We start from the raw sequence: 13,777 nt of genomic DNA on the forward strand, positions 1-13,777 counted from the left end.
TTATTAAGGAAATTCAACTAAATTAAATCAATTTTAGGTCTATTTTGTAAAGTCAAGCCCGTGACGAATTAGTCATAGGCGGTCTAAGTTCGGATAAAATATAAATGCTGGATATATTAAAAAAAAAAGATAGATTCGTTATCTTAACAGTTTTCCTATTGCCGACTCCACGGATATGAAGGGAGGTTCGTAGATTTAAAAGACTGACAAGGGAAGTATCTTGATTAGCGACTTTCATCTATTTGCACATCTAAGCTCGAAATAATTTATTGTTACTCTTGGGTTGATTCGTGTCATTTGCTCCCAAAATTATTAAATCATTTTATAATTTTTAAAACCCTATCGTAATGCATAGTTTGTTTTTTATATTAAACTAGCTATCATGCACAAGCATCATAGGTATAATGTAATACATAAATATATATAAATTATTATCTAAGGCTCATAAGGGACGCTAGATCATACAGTAGTACAACACAAGGACGATATTTGATGATTCTATCTGAAATTGATGGGGATGATACGTTGGGTATATGATTCTATTGTTGACTAGGAGAAGACTCCAAAAGAGAGAAAAGATGACATCTGATCCTCCTTCCTGTGCACACCGCAAAGAGAGCAAAAGGAAACATTAATGAGAATCAGGAAGGAGATTCCTGAAGCAGACACTCCGACGCTCAAGTCAGTATAATAGTTGGGCGAAAAGTGCAGAAGGAGATGACCAGTACATGTGTGCGTGTTATAATGTTGTCAAGCATAACCGGTCAACAGAAAAGGCCTCACTTTTTATACTAACTCTCAGAACCTTCGTAATTGTGAACTGTCAGAAAATGTCTAGTGTCTGGCTACCATTCGAGGAAGTTTCTGTTATAGATATCTGAACTGTCTTTTGTAACCTTCGTATTAATGAGGCGACTGAGAATGTTTGATGTCAAAATATATAAAGTAACGCCGGACAATGGAAGATGTATGTGCACCCTCAAAGAAAGGTTCTCTTGCATGCATATGTTATAGCAATGAAATATTTCTTGACGAGTAGCTATTATTCTCTGACAAGTTATTGTGATTTTCTGATAATGTTGTCTCCTAGAAGTAATTCGCCCGGCCGTGTAGTTAACCGATTGTATAATGGGAGACTGACATATGAGAAGTGGGGAGCTTAGTCCCATAGCTCCGCCCAATACTTTTGGCCGATCGACCATATACTAAGAGTTGTATTGCAGAAGTAAGGAGCTGGGGCCTCATATGTCTGATCGGTGTCGGAGAATGGAGTGTTAAGTCCCTTAAGTCTGGCTAACTCTAGGGTCGACTGGCCGTCTATTGAGAAACTTATATTTGAAGAATGGGGATCTATGCCACGTAAGTCCGACCGACTCTAGGGTCGGCCAGTCGTATGCTGAGAGACTTGTATTTGAAGAATAGGGATCTACGCCCCATAAGTCCGACCGACACTACGGAATGGGGTGCTAAGTCTCTTAAGTCCGGCCGTGTGTACTCTATGTATCCTGCCACCGAGGAGTGGAGTGCTAAGTCCCCTAAGTCCGACCAGCTTTGAGGTCGATCGACTGTATGCTGAGAGACTTGAACTTGAAAAATTAGGGGTTGAGCCCTGCAAATTTGACCGGCTATATATTAAGCGCCTTGATACTAAGAAGCGGAGCGCTAAGGCACCTAAGTCCAACCATCTCTGGGGTCGACCGTCTTCATATTGAATGTCTTAGCATTAAGGAGTGAGGAGCCGAGTCTCGGTGAGAATGATTCGTTTAGCTACAGATACTCTGACTCACTTTCACCGCCACCTCACCTTGATCATCAATTCCACATTATCCTTGGGATCACCCGCAACACATTATATCACTCGAGAATCACAACAGCAAGTTGTAACAAACTTTTTCTCATAAAAAATTAATTTAATTTTTTATATTAGATATTAAATTGATAAGAACAAATATAATACTTGATCTTAGCTAAAAGGCCGAGAAAAATATATTTTTTAGCATTGTCGAACCAAGATATTTAAAAAATTTCTCCGCTTGTGATATTATCAATTTTAAAATGTGGGACTAAAGAAAAATATGATAGTTATATTTTTTTATATAAAAATAATCAGAAAAAATATTAATAAATAAAAAAAATATGAAAAGCAAAAAAATATTAATATAGTTTTATTTTAGACTTTATCAAATTATTAAAGGTCCTTATTCTTCTTTATGGTAAGATTTATGGCATTTAAACTCAACTAAAAGTGACGTGTCGTACCTATCTATTCGCCATCTACTAGTTGCCATAAAAAAATAATTATTATAGAAAGATAAATTTGGAAGATAAATCCCAAATAGCAGCAACGACAGCCATTTAATTGGAATAAATAAATAAATAACGTTGCAGTCTAAATACTTTTAGAAGAAAATTTCCACAAGAAAAACTAATAATTACGATATGAGGATTTTTATTTTTTCTTTCTGAACATTTAATAGGGCATTGGAGTACTTTTGCCTCTCTTATTTTATTTTTTTAAATTTGGCATTAGACGTCGTCTAATTTTATTAAAAAAAAATTTATCCGTTATTAAGTTAAATTAAGAAGTGTTCATGAAGATTTCTCTATATTGACTAGTTTTTTTTTTATCTACTATTTATTAGAGGAAAAAATCTTCTCTAATTTATCATAATTGAATCTTAATTATGAGATTTTTAAGATTACATTTGAAGATCTAATCATTGTACTATAATCCCGAAAGAGATACTTCCTTGTCTACTTATTCTTAGGCATTTATTAGGTATTTGCATTGCCATTAGCACGGTCCTCGTCTATTTAGGAAGTGGTCGATGTTAAGATGATTTGTAGTCGTCGGGTTGGGCATTAGGCTACTCATGTATGTGGCAATCAAGGCCAAGAAGTGAGGGGTTATTGTTGACAAGGCTTATGGACGGGGTGTTGATGTTAGAGGCACCTGTTGAACCAATATTAGGCACCTTATAAACGACAAGTTAATACTAGTAAATACGCATATTATATATTTGGATATTTTTCTTTATTATACCGTTTATTATAAGTACCTTTAAATTTATCCTACAGCGAAAATTTTTTAAAGATTGTATGGATCATTCTCATAGTTAACTAGATATTTATTGCTAATTAGAAAATATATATATATTAAGGACATTTGTAGTAGTGCATGCACAAGTGTGAAGATGCCACATGAAAATTTGAGATGTTAAAGGACCCTCATATATATATATTTTTTTATTAGACAAATATAAACAAATACTTTGTTAGTACGACGTGAAGCCTTACTAAAAATGTTAAAACGAAAAGAAAAAACAGAGTCGTAAGGCAGAATGCTATCTTAGACAAGAACAATCTTTACAGAATCTAACTTGCCTACCATTTTAGACCCCCACCCCTACTTTTTTGCCACTTTATATGAAAAAGGACCTCACCTCCCTCTCCAAATTCTACAAAAAAAAAAAAAAAAAAAAAAATTCAAGTCAAGAAATATTTAATTCCATATATATTTTTTTAGTGGAGACGCAAATAGTCAAATTCAACTGCGTCGACACGTAAAGCCTTCTAAATGCTCGACTCGTGCACTTTTTTTCCCACACTTATAATGTATCCTAAACAAATCAGTCCACTCGTCATGTCAATTAACTATTTCATTTCTAATGGGTAGCCGCCACTTGTTTGACTCTGAGGCCGTAAACAAATCCGGCCGAATCCAGGGTGCTAAAAGTTCTTTACAAAATAATTAGATTTAAAATGAGTTAAATTGTTAAAATAATTATTTAAATTTAATTTAGTTGAATTTTTTTATAAATTTGAGTTCGATTTATTTAAATGTCATCCAACTCTCAATTTAAATTTATTTAAAAATTTTACATTTTAAATCTATTCAATTACTTATAGAACTTGATAATATAAACATGTGAGTTAACTCCTCAGGAAAAAAATAAAATCGGTTCAAATTTTTAACTTTTTACATAAAGGAAAAAAAAGAGATGTTTGAGTGTATGGCACGCCATCGATCGTCCTACACTCACCAAAGTAACACAAGCACGCAAGAAAGCGTAAACGAGTTAAAATGATGAAGTCATTCTACATTAGATTCCATAATTAATTAATTATGTATTATTTTCAATGTAATTATCTTATATAATGAAGAAGTTATGATCAGAAATTTTAAATTTTATAATGTTTGAAGTTAAAAAAAAAAACATATGATAGCTTATTAATTATCAGTTGTTGGAGAAGCAAGAAGATCAAAGCGGAGAAGATCGACATAGAAGAGCCCGAAGGAGAAGTGTAAGAGGAAGAAGAGGAAACAAAAGTGGAGGGTGAGATGGGAGATAGCGATATCGATAGTGTGAAGCTACTGGAGAAGTTGATTGAAGGCATTGATACAAGTGGAAGAGACATACATGCACATTTTTGTAGAAAAAGAAGTTAAGTTTTTCTTCATCAACTCAACTACCTTTTACACCAAATATAATAGAAAAAAGGAAAAAAAAAACATACAACTTTGATTCATTTTCGCACATTATATTCCATCAACTAACTTGGTCAAGCAGCCTTTGCATTGAGAATTGCATCATGGAACACTAAAAATTAATTAAAATTCAACAAATAAATAGATTAAATTTTCCACAAATGCATGAAGAATAATTCGGTTTGAGTTGTACTGCCGGCCAAGTCTCCTTCGTTTGCACTCGCTTGGATGCTTCCCTCCACATTAATTCCCCATGCATTCCGCCACGTGAGCGTATCTAACCATCTCCATTAATCAGTTTCCATGGTCAAACTCAACCAATTAGGCCCCTCCTCACCCCAAAACCCCTATATAAACCCTACTCCACCACCTTCCATTTCACTCGTCAAGCTTCGCCTACCTCCTCCTCCTCCTTGTTTCGTCATGGCTTTTGTTGTGCGCTCACTCTTCCTAATTCTGTTAGCGATCACCATAGCTCTCGATGGCGTGCTCCTATCCACTGAGGCCCGCGCTTTGAAAGAGATTGGGGTGCTCGAAGATGGTAGGAAGATGGTCGAGTTCGTTAATGATGAAGTGACTTTTGAGAGAATGAAGGTAGGAGGGTCGAGCCCAATAATCAAGCATGCGAAAGAGAACAACAACTACTCGCATCAAGATGAGGGATCGAGTCCGGGGATTGGGCACCGAATAATCAAGCACACAGAAGAAAATAACAATGACTCGCAAAATGTAAAGGATGAGGGACCAAGTCCTGGGATTGGACATTAAATTATAGCGAAGATATATTTACTTTATATATCATCAATTGGATTAGTTAATCTATCGAAGTAGTATGAATGCAAGCATATATAAATGTATTTAGTTTGGAGTAATTAATATACATGATGGGATGGTTTGACTAATTATATCGGAATAATACAATTTATATGATCAATTATATAAAATCAATTTTTTATTGTTGAAATTTAAATTTTATGGTAAATGAGAGGGAAATTAGGAGAATAATAAAAACCCCCTTAATTTAATAGCTTTTCTAAACTACTACTAATATTAAAAATAAATATTAGTTTATTTTAAACTGCGTCAAACTGCGCATAGGTTCGTCTCGTTCACTCTGGCGTGGCGACGAGGATGGCGAGCGTTTGCCGGAATGGAGGTTACGGCGAGTTCTTCTCCATTAAAAGGGTCAGCATTGTGAGAGATTTAAGCTCCTCCGTTATTTTCCTTTCTATTTTTTTTTTACTGTCACAGAGATTGACGAATCGAATGATTATTAGGTTTCCTCGGACCAGGAAACCATCAATCGGAACCCTATTGAAAGGGGATTTTTTTTTTTTTAAAAAAATTCATTTTGGTTTGAAGTTTGCGGGATTTATCTTTGGGATTGTGGAATGTTGTTAAATGTGTTTATTTTTGTCGCACTTCTCATGGGGCTGCAGCTGCAAATTCTTCCGCACAATGGCAGACCTTGAGTGGTATGATTAAGGGTTTTGTTATCAGTTCTATGCTTTGAGGATGCATGCTATTCTGCTCAATGGATGTATTGTACAAGAATTGAGAAGAAAAAAACGAACTTTCTTCCATCAAAGGCATCAAATTTATGTTGTTTCCTCTTTGTACGAGTTAAGTTGATTTTCTTTACAAGTTGAACCCTAAGTTTTCATTTAAAAATTTGGTTTTCTATTATACTACTTGATATTAGGCTTGAACCCAAAATCATAAAAGCAATATACTGTTGAATTTGAATGGTTGGAAAGTAGAGAGTTTGTTCCATATAGATGATAAATAATCCCTAAGAAATTCCTCAAGGGGCACAGCCACTATCAAAGATGATCGAATTTTTTTCCATAGTTTTTCTTTACCTGATACATCTCAGTACTACCTTACATGTTGTAATTTGCTAATAGTATCATATGTTATTATTGGATATTTGTTACAAGGTTATTCAAGCGCAATTCTGTATTCTAAATTACTATCTAACTAATATGGAAATTGTTAAATTTCACTTTCCAAGCTGCCATTGTATAATTTATGTGACTTGTCATAGTATATATTTACTTTCACATCCATTTCGCAGGTAATGCTCCCTTAGTTATATCACGTGGCAGCTTCTATGGAGTTTTCCCAGAGTCCAGCCAGTATGCTTACCAATTTGCACTGGCAAATAGTGTGGAAAATGTATTTTATATTGTGACCTTCAATTAACAAATATGGAGCTGGAATCTGCCAGTCAGATTATAGACTGGATAATTCAACAACTATTTCATCTGTCTTCCCGGAAGGGCAAAAACTTATCCTGTCAATGGAAAACAGCTTCAAGGATGGTTTTCTGTTGATTTCACTTCAGATCAATTAGATAACAATGTCTCATGTGAGTGTAGCTTTTTTATGTTTACTAATGAGTTGAATTAACTTTTTTATGCAGTCAGTTTAAGATTTAACTGGGAGTGAAAACCAAGATTTAATGAATTGCAAATTCCATAGATTATTTTAATTAGGTATCTTCTCATAAAGTTTCTCTTTTATTTAGTAAATGATGCTTTCCCATGTTGAAGTTTATTGATGAATATCTGTATATAACATTGATTATACTAAAAAGAAAGAAACTTTCCATTTTACTAATAATGTAGGTTATTAAAAGGTTCCTTAATCGATTACTTGCCGTTTGCATTGGTTTTGTAGTGAGTTTAAATATTTTGCAAAGTATTTCTATCCATGAATGACATAAGGTGTTTTTGACCGGTGAGGATTCTTGTTTGGAAACAAGCAATGTATTGAGTTATGAGTGAAATCATCAACTATTTTTAATGGTTTAAAGTCATCCTCGACCTACTATGCCTCCTTATTGAGCATCAGTATCTAGTCCAGCTTACATAAATTAACCATGTGCTGAGAAGTATTCCTTTTATGGTTATTGCCACATGATTTATTACTTGTATATCGATATATGACTCTAATGCACATCTATTGAAAGAAAGGGCAAGTTTGGATGCACAGAGTGTACAATAGCACCATTTTTTGTTTGCACATCTACTCTTAGCTGCTGCATTCTTGTACATGCATGGATAGAAGCTTCTCCTATTCTTTTTAATAATGAAAAGATTCTTCACAGTTATAATCTTAAAAACAATATGCATTGACATTGATAGTGATTTTTTTCACCATATGAAGTGTTATAAAAATTTCAGATAATGACTAATTCCTTGTTTCATATCAATATAATAATTAATAAGTCATCTAAACTTTTCCTTTTTATGTTTTAAGTGATTCAAAGTGTCTTTTCTCGACCAGGCATATTTGATGCAAGTCTGCCAATATCTATGGTGGAAGATGTTGCTGGGCTTCACCCATCTCAATATTGGATAAATGTTCACGTAAGAGCTTCAAAATTTTAGTTATTTTATCTTGATGTTCTTTGGAGAAAAATCTTTATTTCATCTTCATGTTTCTACATTTATCTTTTCTTCGGTGAAATACTTGAGCTTGTATGGTAAAATGAAGATTTAGAAACTAATATTAAGGAGTTATCACTAAGATGTCCCATCTATTTCTATGAACTTGATATTCCACAGCTATCTAGAAATTCAACATATGAGATACCGATTAACTTTATGATGTCTTTCAACTTGTCATCCAATACATTTTTCAGGGATCACAATCTGGATGTTGTGGACTACATTACATCAGTTTCAAAGCAAATAGTTATTGATTTTATATCGTCTCCAGAAGTAGAATTCCTAAAAACTATGAATGGGATGTTCGGAAGAGCCAAGACAAAGTTCATTTTCCTATTCTTAAATGTGGATGATGTGGAACCTTCCACAAATCAAACTTATAAGGCTCTTCTCACTGATATTTTTGTTGGTGCAATTGACCTCTGGGGTTTCGATATTTGATAATATTTCAATGTCAGATCAGGTTGACTAAGGGTTAATCCAAACAGGAGGTTTGAAAGAGTAAAGTCTAGCCAGGACTAGATGACTAGCAAGGGTAAGTCCTAACAAAAGGTTTGGCAAGTGAGAAGTCTACTAAGTGACTAGTCCTAACTGAAGGTTAGTTAAGAGGTAAGTCCTAACTGGATGTTAGGCAGACGAGAAGTCTACTGAGTGACTAGTCCTAACTGAAGGTTAGTTAAGAGGTAAGTCCTAACTGGATGTTAGGCAGACGAGAAGTCTACTGAGTGACTAGTCCTAATTGGAGGTTACGCAAGAGAAAGTCCTAGTGAGTGAAGCCGGGCAATGTAAGCCCTAGTGAGTAAAACTAGGCCATAGTGAGTGAAGCTAGGTGATGGAAGTCCTGGTGCGTGAAGGTAGGCAGTAGAAGGCTTGGTGAGTAAAGCTAGACCCTAGTGAGTGATGTTAGGTAGTGGAAGTCCTAGTGAGTGAAAATATGTGCTAGTGAGTGAAACTAGGTGAAGAAAGTCTTAATGAGTTAAGCTAGACAGTGCTCTACGTAATGAGTGACCGACTGGTTTCCGGTTGACCACACGCAATCGACCGAACAAGTGAATTCATAATACTGCTAACATTTTTCTATTTTACTATTTTATACATATTGTGTTAACTCAGTGTTGTAGGTAAGCCTTAGTAGATCAGATTGATTAGACATTAAGCAGGACTAGAGAAAATTCAAACAGGTCTGGAGGACCAGATGCTTGGTAAGTAAGTGGAGGTAAGAATTGGAAGAGAAATCCAGTGAGGACGCATTCTCAGTTGAGCGAACAGTAGACATCGGTCTGACGTAGGGTTCCAACGGAACTCAAAGTCAGGACTGTCTGGTCCTGAGACTGTCAAAATATTAATACTTATTTTTCAAAATATTAATACTTATTTTTCATGTAATTGCATGTCTTCCTAACTCTGTGATATAGGGAAACGTAAGCTGAGAGTTGGATGGAAAAAGGAGGTCTGGGCTCCTCGGAAGGGTTCAAGCGCGCGGAGATCCAAGCGCCCCGAATAGGTCCATCCGCCTAGAAGAGGTCGATCCTAGCCACGTGTGCAGCTGAGTTGGCATGCTCCGATTGACTGGCAAGCACCCGGACCGATCTAGGTGCTCAGACCCTTCCAAGCACCGGAGTTGGATAAAACTTTCACGGATAGAGCTTCGCCGAAGTGTAGTCACATCAGTGGTCCAGGTGCCCGGGCGTGGTCTAGGTTCCCGGAGCTGGATAACTCAGCGACGAAGCAGAATCAGATAGGTCTCGATTGAGGTGCTCAGGAGTGGTCCAAGCGCCTAGAAAGCTCTATAAAAGAGACTTCGACTAGTAGCTTTAAGACGATAATTGTTCCGACTTTCGTACTCACGCACTGCTCCGAGAAGCTCTCCACGACACCGAAAAGCTGCTCCGACAACCAATACTCAAGCTACTAGTCTACTTGTTGTCGGTATATTTTGTTTATTGCTTTGTACTTAAAATCTTTGTATCTATTTGAGCTCATAGTGAATTACCCAATCAAAGCACTCACTGAGTGCGGGCCTTGGAATAGGAGGCGTCGAAAATTCTGAACAAAGTAAAATCAACTTTTGTTAGCGTTTGCTTTTCTCCCTTTATTTTCCGTTGCATTCTCTTGATTTTCGAGAAACGTAGAAAGCAACTCGCATGATTCACACCCCCTCTCTCGCGTGCATTGATCCTACACTTTCTACCATCAAGTCATATGCTTCTGGAATCCTTATTCCTAAGAGTTTCATATTGCCAGTTAATGAAGATTAATATCTGCAGCTCCATGCTTCTTTGGTGAAGATGCTCATGGTCATTTTGATCCAACAGTTGAATATTTGCAGTTTATTGACAATTCAAACTTCTCAGTAGATGGAGTGCTTACAGATTCCCCTTCGACAGCACCATAACCTATATGTAAGAATATAATACTCATATTCCATTTTTTTTTTTATCTTAAATGCCATTTATCTAGAATATATTTCCATGGAACTAAAAGAGTTATCCATTTATCTAGATTTCTTAGTGTGATAATGTAGGATCGAGGGGTGAATAGCGCATTTCGTACGCTTCCTGCCCGATCCCTCCGACCAGGACTTCCTTGCCCAACCCCTCTGACCAAGACTTCTTTGCCTAGGCTCAACTAGGACTTTCCTGCAAACTTGATAAACACATCAAACCTCAAAAGGACCTAACCTTTAATCCTTTGCCAACATCAATGCCTAAGTTCAATCATATGGTACTTCTTGCACCGACATATAAGGCTTCTCAAAAGTATAAATTATGGCGTCAAGAAAAGAATGCTTAGTGCTACAAAATTAAATAAAGAGTAGGATGCTACATTTGATAGAATACATTAATGATTATCTTTAATTGATAACTTGCTTTTCCTCAAACATCTTATACTGTTTTAATATAAATATTTAACTAAATGCCCTAATAAACAAAGCCTTACCAATAACGATGTTCTAAAGTTTGTTATATTGATGTAAATCTCTTATTATTTGTCCTTTTTGTCTGATGCAGTTTTCTTGGCACACAACAACAAACGGACTCGACCTGGAAAAGGTAAATACATTTTACTTCAATGAACACACTGCTTTTTTTGTGCTGAAAAACTTTTTGTTTGTCTTTGATGCACATACTGTTGGTTGCTACTCGGAAAACCTAAAGGTTCCATTGTACAAAAATTTTGTACAAAGGTCTGAACCTTTTCCTAGCTACCATGTGTTCTTTTAAATTAAATTTTGGATCGCCTGCGGAACTTAACACGTTTGATCCAAAACTTAATCTATTTGTTCTTTAAGGTTTAGACTTGGATCTCCTCCGGAACTTAACACGTTTGATCCAAAACTTAATCTATTTGTTCTTTAAGGTTTAGACTTGGATCTCCTCCGGAACTTAACACGTTTGATCCAAAACTTAATCTATTTGTTCTATAAGGTTTAAACTTGGATCTCCTCCGGAACTTAACACGTTTGATCCAAATCACCTAAGTTATTAATTCCATTAAATATTAATTTCCATAATTGGTTCCCAGTACTGACGTGGCGAGGCACATGGCCTTCTTGGATATGGGAACAACCACCACCGACTAGACAAAACCTTTTATGGAAAGCTAATATTTAATTTCCTAAAATAACTTTAGGTCAACCAAAAAGAACAATCAAATCACAAGGAAAAGAAAAATAAAAGAACACAACTTCGAAAAACATATTCGAAATACTAGAATCGTAAGCCTCTTGTATTTGGTATTATTTTCATAAATAACTAGCATGATGCGGAAAGGAAAAATTACTAGTTATACCTTCTAAAAAGACCTCTTGATCTTCTACCGTATTCCTCTTCTAACCTCGGACGTTGTGTGGGCAACGATCTTCCGAGATGAGAACCACCAAGCACCTTCTTCTTCCTTGCAAGTTTCGGCCACCACAATTCTCCAAAAGAAGTAGAGGTCCGGCCACCAACACCAAGCTCCAAGGGATGCAAGAAACAAAACCACCTTTATCTCCTTCTTCTCCTAGCTAGAACCGGCCACCATCAAGAGCTCCAAGAGAGGTTGCCGCCGACCATAAGAAGAAGAGAAGAGGAAGAAGCTAGGGCCGGCCACCAAGGAGGAAAAGAGAGGAGAAGAATAATAGAGTTGATCACACGTGAAGGCACCTCTACCCCCTCTTTTATAATCCTTGGTCTTGACAAATAAGGAAATTTTAATAAAAAATTCCTTAATTGTTTTGTCATAAAAAATAAAAATTATTTTAATTAAAAAACAATTTTCTTCTTTTAATAATAATGGCCGGCCACTTCTAATTCCCCAAAACAAGGAAAATTTAATTCACACAAGAATTAAAACTTCCTAATTTGTTTCTAGAAATTTATAAAAATTTCTCCAAGAATTTTTATCCCTTCATGATTGGTTAATAAAAAGGAAATTTTATAAATTAAAATTCTTCTTCTAAACATGTGGATAATTTCCAAAAGGAAAGTTATCTCTAAAAATTAAAATCTCTTTTCAATCTACAAATAAGGAAAGATATCAAATTTTTTCTTAATCTTTTGTAGAAACTAATAAAAGAGAATATTTAATTTTTGAACTTTTCTTTTAAATTATTATCATGGTCAAAAAGGAAAGTTTTTCTTAAAAATAAAATCTCCTTTCAATCTACAAATAAGGAAAGATTTCAAATCTTTTCTTAATCTTTTGTAGAAAGCTTTAAAAGGAAAGATTTAATTTTTAAACTCTCTTTTAAAACTATGATATCCACATAAGAAATAATTTTAATAAAAATCCTTTTTAATATGATGTGGCCACCCAAACTGGGCTCCAAGCTATTGGTCCACCATTAAGGCCAACCTTAGGGCCTAAGCTCGAGCTTGCTTAGCTCCCCTATTGGTTGGGTAAGAAGGTGGGTATGTGGTGGTATAAATCTTATATACAAGAGGCTACGATAGGGACCGAGAGGAGGAAATGATTTTGGTCTCCCGATGAAATTAAGCTTCCGTGTTCGCCCGAACACACACTTAATTCCATCAATAATAATTCATTCCACTAAAGAACTATTATTCTACCGCACAATCCCAAATTACATTTGGGCTCCTTCTTATTATGAGTGTGTTAGTCTTCCTGTTTAAGATGTCAAATGTCCACTAATTAAGCGAGTTCTTCGACAACTCATTTAATTAATATCTTAGTCCAAGTAGTACCACTCAACCTTATCGTCATGTTGGACTAAGTCCACTGCAGGGTTTAACATGACAATCCTTATGAGCTCCTCTTGAGGACATTCTCAACCCAGATCACTAGGACACGCTTCCTTCTATAATCAACAATACACACTATAAGTGATATCATTTCCCAACTTATCGCTTATTGATTCATCGAACTAAATCTCACCCATTGATAAATTAAAGAAATAAATATCAAATATATGCTTGTTATTATATTAGGATTAAGAGCACATACTTCCATAATAATCGAGGTCTTTGTTTCTTTAAGTCAAGATAAAAGAAACGACCTCTAATGGTCCTACTCAATACACTCTAAGTGTACTAGTGTAATTATATAGTTAAGATAAACTAATACCTAATTACACTCGACCTTCCAATGGTTTGTTCCTTTCCATTATGGTCGTGAGTTACTGTTTATAATTTATAAGGTACGATAACACGATCTCTGTGTGACACCACACACCATGTTATCTACAATATAAATTAATTGAACAACTACATTTATCATAAATGTAGACATTTGACCAATGTGATTCTTATTTCTAGATAAATGTTTATACCAAAAGCTAGGCTTTTAGTATACACTCTAACAATCTCCCACTTATACTAAAAGACTAAGC

The 13,777-nt window shown here is 35.3% G+C and overlaps 1 long non-coding RNA gene and 1 pseudogene across 2 annotated transcripts; one reads left to right on the forward strand and one right to left on the reverse strand.

The window, feature by feature from the left end:
* Nucleotides 1-1,829: 1,829 nt before the first annotated feature.
* LOC121993518 lies at nt 1,830-1,988 on the reverse strand (annotated as a pseudogene).
* A 3,576-nt stretch (nt 1,989-5,564) lies between these two features.
* Nucleotides 5,565-11,023, forward strand: LOC121990702. Of its 2 annotated transcripts, XR_006114668.1 has the most exons (4): nt 5,565-5,674; nt 6,567-6,860; nt 7,781-7,863; nt 10,956-11,023. It is a non-coding gene; the product is annotated as an uncharacterized LOC121990702 (long non-coding RNA). The 2 variants fall into 2 exon arrangements; XR_006114667.1 differs by lacking the exon at nt 10,956-11,023 and having other exon boundaries at nt 7,781-7,958.
* The last annotated feature ends 2,754 nt before the right edge of the window (nt 11,024-13,777 follow it).

This window comes from Zingiber officinale, chromosome 6B (genome assembly GCF_018446385.1).
Source record: "Zingiber officinale cultivar Zhangliang chromosome 6B, Zo_v1.1, whole genome shotgun sequence".
NCBI lineage: Eukaryota > Viridiplantae > Streptophyta > Magnoliopsida > Zingiberales > Zingiberaceae > Zingiber > Zingiber officinale.